We start from the raw sequence: 9,204 nt of genomic DNA, 5'->3' as shown, positions 1-9,204 counted from the left end.
TATTTTTCTTAACTTGGGAAAATGTTATGTGGTTTGTTCATACAACGGGTGAATGACATAATTGCACCTTTTTGTAATTGGGACTCGGGAAAGTACGCAGTGCTAACACACATCGTTGCATGGCTGAAAACAAAATTAATACTCTTCACACCCGATACAAATTTAAAATCTATTATATCTAAACATAGGATACAAACTGCCTTTAGCTACAAGGGCAATCTCGGTAGTCCAGTTGGTAAGACACTGCTATATAATTGCAAGGGTCGTGGGCTCGAATCCCGCAGTGCTAACACACATCGGTTACGGGTACAAACTAAATTTAATATTCTTTATTCCGATGCAAATTTAACATCTATTATAGGTTTTCTCGGTCAATTTCGGAAAATGAGCAGCCAATTTAACCACCACCCTATTCTATTTCGCACGAAATCGAATGCTACTAAAAAAAGGTCATTCGATTTCATTTTAAGACTAGTCAAATCTACTTTTACGTCATTCGGTTTAACAAAATAACCATTCAATTTAACAATTCATCGAAGCTGCGTTCAAATTGGAGTGTTTTTGAGGCGTGTGTTTAGTCATTCAATTTCATTTTGAGGCAGTCAATTCTGATATTTGTGCAGTCTTAAAAACGCTTGGTTAACTTGCGTTTCCTTATACGAATGTTAAAGGCATGCGGTTAATTTTTCGGCACTCTTGAACATAATATGCCAAGATGTCTGGCCCGCCATCAGGTGAATATTTACAAAAAACAACAACTGGAAAAACATTTTTTTTAAACAAAAAAAACATTCAAAAACATTCAAATGTCAGGTCTTGGTCAGTTAACCATTGAAGGTCTCCCGAAAAAATAAAGAAGAAAACAACCCTTATGGGGCCCAAGGTAAAGTCTACTGGAAACATAAAATAAAGAAAATAAGGTTCGCTCGATTTAAAAGTGAAGGTACGAAACGGTTTGCCTTATACAGTTTATCTGTTTATTCGTATTTCTTTAGTCGTACTTATTTGAATCCTCGGTGAGCAAAATTGATTGCCTCTTTACGAAATTGAAAATGATTAAATCAGCAAAATCTCTAGTCGAACCAACTTTGCTAAATTGAATGATGATTGCGTGTAATGAAAAAGAATGAGTGTGCTAGGAACTTGAATACCTCAAAACGAAATTGAATGACCGAATTCTGATTTTGAAACGCAGTAAAAACCGGAGAGGCAAAATAGCTTTAATTCGAACGCATGAAAATTCAATTGGCTGCTCAATTGCCGAATTTGACCGAGAAAACCTTTATTTTAAATAATGAAATGTATTTTTTGTTCGCACAGACCTTTGTAGCTACCGGTCTGCTACGGTTTGGTATCTTTACCGTTGGTTATTTCGAGGACCGTGCTTTCTCCTACGTCATCACTGTCATCTTCACCCTTCAGGGACCCATGTCGTTCTTTGCTTTCGCGTTCACCGAGCGAGTACGAGGCATGTGGGTCAAGAAGATATCGAGCGCCACCAATCGACCTGGACAGTCCAGCACCGATGGCTCCAAAGTCAGCGCAACCAGTAGAGCTACTATGGTGTCGGAGCGGGAGGTTGACCCTCCAGAAATGGAAACAAAGTTCACACAAGCTGTCATTACGAATAATGACGGATCTAAAAGTGGATGTGAAGTCGATAACCCACTTTGCAACGATTGTGAATCAGTCAAGTAATCATTTGGCACAAATTACTTGTATTCAGTTCAATTCAATTACAGTCTACTCAATTTAATTCAGTTCATTTCCAATTTTCATTTACATTCAATTGAATTTACTTCTATCTAATCAATTCAGTTTAGTATCATTCAAACCAATTGGATTCGATTCAATTTAAATTTTATCGTGCATATAATGGAAATTTGCTTTGTCAAGCCTGCTCATAAAAGAACAATATGTATAAATATACAAAATAAACAAATTTGCTAATTGCAATAGTTTACACTCAATAACAAAATAAAAACTTTGGTAACAAGCATTGGAGAGCTGTTCATAGTATAAAACATCATGAAAATCGGCTCCCTCTGAAGTAACATAGTTTTCGAAAGATATGTAATTTTTTAACTAAAATAATTATTTGAACTTAGTTTCGAGACCTCGGAACTAGATTTTGAGGTCCCGAAATCTAGCATCTGCGAGCACACAACTTCGTGTGACAAGGGTGCTTTTTTGTCCATGATTATACAACTTTAGGGACCAAGAGTTAAAATTTTCACATTTTGTGCATATGTTGAGATACGTACCATTTTCTCGTTTTGTCATCGATTTCTTCTTAAGTAAAAGTGAATTTAATCATGCTGATTTTTCTAGCCGCTTGCCTCTTTTTACTATCTGGTTCAAACCTAGAAGTCGCAAACATATAATGTCTTACTTTCCTTGTACTTGTGTAACCGCATATAATTTCTGATGATCAAAGATCAAATATTTTTAAATCAATATTATTTATATTGTGCAATATTGTTTATTTATTGCAACTTTTAAGTGTTCTCCTCATGATCGCATGCAATTGTGTAGTTGTGCAGTATTACCATTCATATATTTTTTAAACATTTGTCTTTGCAGTTTAATTATTATTAATCATTTAGGGTACTTCAGCACTACAAATTATTGCAAAGCTACGCAAAAGTTAGTTTCCACCTACTAATGTACTATACACGTGTAATACAAACTGTGTTGAAAACTCTGCATCAACTCACATTTTGTGGCTTCATAATAAATATAATTTGCTGGTAGTAACATTTTGTAGCTTCATGATAACTATAATTTGTTGACCTAACCGTTGCTATAATGTTATGTTTTCTTCTGACATATTATGCATGATCAATTAGTGAGGCATTTTCTGTTGTTGAACCTGTTACATAATGCTTGCATCCATGCTCCATCATTAGTTTCTCAATAGTTAAATTCTCTCATCACTATTCATTTGTTATTCTTCTTTTTGATTTCATAAGCTAAATTGTTTACATTTTCAGTGAAATGATGCATCAACTCCATGACTTGTTATTATTATCATCTATCCATGCTTCTGTTAAGCAGATGAAATCTGAGTCCTTCATTTCTCTTTGGCATTATTTTGCAAATCTTTATATTGAGGTAAAAAAACATTTATGAATGATTGCCGTGTAGGAGTTTTGTTTTCACCATTCACATATTCCTCAATTCCACTTTCCACAGGCATAGTTTTTCTGTCTCTCACAGTTTATCAACTTCACAGACCCTATTTAAAATGAAGTCACACGACTCAAATTCACATTATGCCAAGGCAAGTTTAACAGAAATTGTTTTGCGGACTTGACTTCCCAATATGTTCTTCTTGTATCTCAATTCCAAGATTTACATCAGAGGAGGCTGACTCTTTCTTAATTTACATCCAACATTCTTATTGTCAGATTGGGGCCCATATTAATAAAGGGCTCTATTCACAAATCCATCAAACACATGTATTTTTTAGTCAGCATAACTCCAGCACCAATGCCTTGTAATAATGACTGACTTTGAGAAATCGATCTCATTTATTTCATGTGTGTCTCTTAATTTAATCTTACAAGATGCATCTTTAGGATAATCTTTAGTTTTTTTGCACTATTTGAAGATTTTATTTCTCAACTTGTTTGTTAGTTGGATAAGGCATCTTCAACGTCCTTTCAGTTTCACAACGACTGTGTGCAGCTTTATATTATTTTGTTAAACTGTCATTCTTTGTTTTAACCCGTTATTTATTTAATGATTAAGGAACGTGTACATCATTTTAATTTCTCATTGTATCTGTTAACCAAATTCTTTTAAAGTTATCATGCCACATTGAAATTGTTTTGTATTGTAATGTATTGTAATGAAAAGGGTATTTTCCAAGTCTTATGTATTTCTCCGGAAGACGAGCAGACTAACTGTTCGAAACGTCGAGACCAAACCGGCTCTTTTAAGAGCCACCACTCCTTCAAAAGAGATTTACCCATGGTTGTAGCCACCAGTTCACTATTCATATTTATATTTATATTTAGGTGTTCGTGCATTTCAGCACGAACACCTATTGTTATTGCTCTGTTTTTTATTAGGTGTTCGTGCTGATGCACGAACACCTATTGTTATTGCTCTGTTTTGTTTTCTTCTCCATCTTCCTTCTTCTTCACCGTCAACTCTTATCTACAGCATAACTCAAGATTCAAGCCAAACTGAACCTTGAAACTCACCAGACAATTGAACCTCAATACGAAGACGGCACAGTTTTCATTACGTCATGATGACGTCATTAGGTGTCAAATTACAAGGTTTTTAAAGTTGAAAAGGGACCATTTTCGTTTTGCTGTATCTCAACGAATATGAAAGCTATGATGTTCAAAGTTTTCGCATCTGATAGACCAAGACTGGGGCAACATTTGAAAACTTAACGCCAAAATCGTACGACCTTAGCATCCGGGTCGTTACCCTGGGTCGAAGTTCACCTTCGGATTTTTTTCGTCAAAAAACAACTTTCGAGCTTTTCTACGGAATAACTCAAGATTGAGATTGAATGGAATGTTGAAACTCAACAGATAGTTGAACCTCAGTATCAAGACAACACATACTTAATTACGTCATTATGACGTCATCGGGAATTGAATTACGTTAGATCAAAGTTTAATATTTGTAAAAATCATAACTCAAAAACTATGATTCGGATTTTGACAATCTACACATCATCGGATAGATCATTAAAAGTTGGACAAATGCTTTACAGAACACGTAAAATATTTTTAATACTTCTAGTGCAAAACGAAAGTTGAACATTTCATAAAATCTTATCGTATTCATGTTTTTAAAACTACTGATCATTTCAACGTAATTTTTGTTTCAGATTGTAAAACAGCAATCCCGCTCAATCTTTTGCACAGAAATAACAAAATTTGGACCTTTACATCAGTCGAAAAGGGACGTCAAAGCACCTGTTGACCCACGCGTTTATCCCATTTTGATCAACAACGCACGCTATGTACGCTATGCAGTGCAAGTGCGGGAATTCCCAAAAGTGCTCACTTTAGTCCAGCGAAAGAGGGCGCTGTAACGTTTTTAGTAACATCGAGCGCTGAGTGAATCGCGGTGAATCGCAATAGTTGAGTAATAATGAACAACGTCTCGCACCAAAACTACAAGTAGGAATACATTTGCATTGATGTTATAAGATACATTATAAACCTTCAGATAGTCCATCACATAATTATAAAATGTTTACAAGTCATACATCAGCTGAAAGGTTTTAATGAACTAGTCAGGATCTACACAAATGAAATCAGTTTAAACTTGGCTTCTTGTTCAAACCAGAGGTTGAAAATAATTGGTCAAAGAAAAATAATTTCACAACCACACATTTGATTTTTTATATATTTATACGTCATTGGGTAGGTATGTAACAACTTAAGAAACGATACACAACATTGACTATTAAACCTTGACATCCAGTTAAACAGGAAGATGCAGTTAATTATTTGAAAAAATATTACTCGAGAACCAGAAATTAGTTGTTTATTATCTGAACGTCGTCAGATAAGGCTTTGAAAAACACTACTAACGCTATAATTTGTGACCTGAACAAATTGTCTTCCGGTTCAAACCGGATGTTTAAATTTTATATTAGAAAAAAATCATAACATCTGAACCAAACATTGGATTTTTTCAATCTATGCATCATCTGAAAGGTCTTAATAGACTTATCACGTGCTATACAATATGCGACCCTGTTTGACCTTGACTTCCAGTTAAAGTTGGAAATTGATATATAATGTTTGAAAAATAAAAAAATCCTAAACCACATGATTTGATTTTTATCATCTATACGTCAAAAGAAAGAACTCAAAAGACATCACCAACGCTACCAAGTGTGACCTCATTTGACAATACCTTCCGGTTCAAAACGGAAGTTGAAACTTTATATTTGAAAAAATCATAACTTCTAAACCAAATATTGAATTTTTACAACCCATCCATCATTAAAAAGGTCTTAATAAACTTATCACGCGCTACATAAAAAGTAACCCCTATTTGACCTTTTATCCGATGCAAACCGGAAGTTGGTGTTTAATTTGTAAAAAATCATAACTCTTTAACCAGTCATTGGATTGATGAGGTAAAATGTTGTCACCAATTCATTCACTCACTCACCACGAACACCTTGTTTTTGTAGTAAACAAAAACTGTACATGTACCTCTAGTTATATTTATAGTTACTCTTATGTATTTCCTTTTATCCAAAAATCAATAAATTACACTTATTTGTTTGATGGTTTTATTGTGAGTCCAGTTGGGCATTAAGGTAATTGTAACATTAGCATTCCGGCTGGATTATTTTCCCCAGGCTATTTTTGGATTTTCAATGGATCCAATTCTCAAACTGGGGTTGGCTCCCAATAGGAGACTTTCCAACGCTAGGTGGCAGCAGACATAACGGGTAAATTTCCATTGTTTACGTAGTTCTGAACATGCGCATAATTCTGAGAACAATGGATTTACCCGGTAAGTCTGCTGCCCTCTATCGTCCCAGAAAGTCTCCCATTGGTGGTTGGCGTATCGTGGTATATATTTATGTGTGTATGCATTAACATGTATGCACTGACCAGGGTTAAGTTACGTCGGATGGAGGGAGGGGCATAACTATTTAACTTGTTTGATTTGTGTATTGCTTATGCTTCACTGTAGTTCTCTGTTGTGAAACCAACTTTCTGTACGCATTGTTTCAGCCAAAAGGAGAGTTTTGTAAATGTGGCAGCGATCCTGGCTGCTTAAAGCCATTATACACTTTCGGTAAACAGTATTGTCAAAGTCCCACACTTCGTGTATCACAACTTATATATATAACAACAAACCTGTGAAAATTTAGGCTCAATCGGTCATCGGAGTCGGGAAAAAAACCCGGGAAAACCCACTCTTGTTTCCGCGCGTTTCGCCGTGTCATGACATGTGTTTAAAATAAATCCGTAATTCTCGCTAACGAGAATTTACATGTATATTGTTTTACCGTTTTCTCAAAAAGTAAAGCATTTCATGGACTAATATTTCAAGGGAAGTCTTTCACAACTACCTTCTGTAAACCCTGTAAATTATTTGTAAATCTGTGAACTTTTTTTGTTTTTTCTGTACCGAAAGGTTCCAATGGCTTTAACGGTAAGGAAATTTGCGTGCTTACTGTAGCAGTAAATTTTTCTTAAGCCTTAGCGTATTTCACAGATTAGCAGAAAAATTGGGTGGCCATATTGGGTGTTTACCATGGATTTGCATTGTGACGTCATTTATTTTCGTGCCGAAAGCACCGGAAAATTAACAAGCCTTTTCGTGTGCATACGGTTAGCAGCGCTATGAAATAAAAAAATGCACAGTAAGCACAAAATCGGCCTCTAAGCAGCACCATGAAATTGGGCCCAGGTGATTATCAACTGTTTAAACACCCCCACGTGACGCGCTCTCCGCCAATAGGAGTAGCGAAACTGTCCGGGGTATTTATGAATACACTTTAATCACACCTAGTATAATTTACTAAACAACTGATTATTTTGACCCCTTGAAAATGTATACCCATTACAGTTAAATAAAAATTATATCTTTGTTTCACGTAAAGAGAAGCTGTCCAAACATGTTCATTTGTTTCAAATCTCTATAAGAAATTACCCCCATGTATGTAAAGTATCAACTAATCTAAATGATTATGTCTGCTTGCTGACAGGGATTTTATGGTGTCAGCAGATTAACGAACTGTATAGATTAGAGTAAAACCCCAGTTGTAGTTTATCCCTACATTCTTCTCGCCGCCGGGAGGGGGTTCAAATCGTCACAGTATGATGATGCAATTATGATTTTCCTTAAACCGGAGGTAGCTAAGGCGTGCGGTCCACTTAGGGACGGTTCGGCAACCGTCAAACGGTTGCCAAAAGGATTAATTTACAGAGCGTCAGAGGCGTCAGAAGTTTCAGTTTCAGCCCACGCGCTATGTCGATCGATGCGTCACTTTCATAAGTTAAATTTTAAAGGCACCGGACACAATTGGTAATAACTCAAAATTATGATTAGCATAAAACCTTTCTTATTAACGAGCAATGGCTGTTGATAGTATAAAACATTGTGAGAAACGGCTCCTTCTGAAGTAACGTAGTTTTCGAGTATTTTTCCTCAAAAACATTTGAAATTGATTTCGAGACCTCGGAATTAGATTTTGAGGTCCTGAAATCAAGCATTCTGAAAGCACACAACTTCGTGTGACAGGGATGTTTTTTCTTCCATTGTTATCTCGCAACTTCGACGAACAAATGAGTAAAACATTTCACAGGTTTGTTGTTTTGTGCATATGTTGAGAAGACTTGTCTTTGAAAACTACCAAAGGTGTCCGGTGTCTTTAAGGGAATACCCGGATAAACAATAGACAGTTGTATCCTTATCCTTATTATTAGGTATAACATCCTCAAGGGAGTCTGGAAATTTTCTGAGGGGGAATTGTTTACTTTCTCGTAGTGTAAACGTCTATAAAACTTTAACCAACTTCATGACTTGGGACGCTTTTCATGCTAATTTTTGTTTTTGGCATAATGTGCCATATAGATGTTAAGAACAGATTAGAACCAATAATAAATTCCTTGCATTAAATTATTTAGTTATTAAATGACCTTAGTCACTTCTTCTACACAAACAGTGTTCTTGAATTAGTGAGCTTCTTGGCGAGCAGCACACTGTGTTGACTTGTGGACAAGACGTTAATGTCTGCCGCGGTGAGACAGTCGAGTTGTGGCGTTGTTCTCATCACGAGATTACTGCTCTCGCGCGAACTGCTGGTTGCCGACTTCTATACCGTATTCATGAAGGTATTCTCGCGGCGCCAGTAGTCTCGCGTGGATATAGTGGGAATCGCTGGAAGATGTAGTTTGGTGTTTCTAAACTCAACTGTGACGAATGATTAAGGTGAAGGACAGAGCGTCAAAGTGCGTTCAATTAGCTTCCCCCGGGTCGACCCCGCGGTGCTCATTCGGGTTAGCCCATGATTACCAGAGCTAATAGAACGATCACACTCGCCCTCTTGTGGTGATGTCATGCACATCGGGCCAACCCCAAGTGACCCGAAAAGCAGGGCATGCACACTTGGGACTGACCTGGGTGCCCTGCTTGTGGAACGGGTCACTTTGGCGTCACCACGAGAGGTCGAGTAACCTTTGTCCGTTTTTGTTGTTT

This window comes from Asterias rubens, chromosome 1 (genome assembly GCF_902459465.1).
Source record: "Asterias rubens chromosome 1, eAstRub1.3, whole genome shotgun sequence".
In the NCBI taxonomy this organism is placed as follows: Eukaryota; Metazoa; Echinodermata; class Asteroidea; order Forcipulatida; family Asteriidae; genus Asterias; species Asterias rubens.
This window is presented reverse-complemented; position numbering follows the sequence as displayed.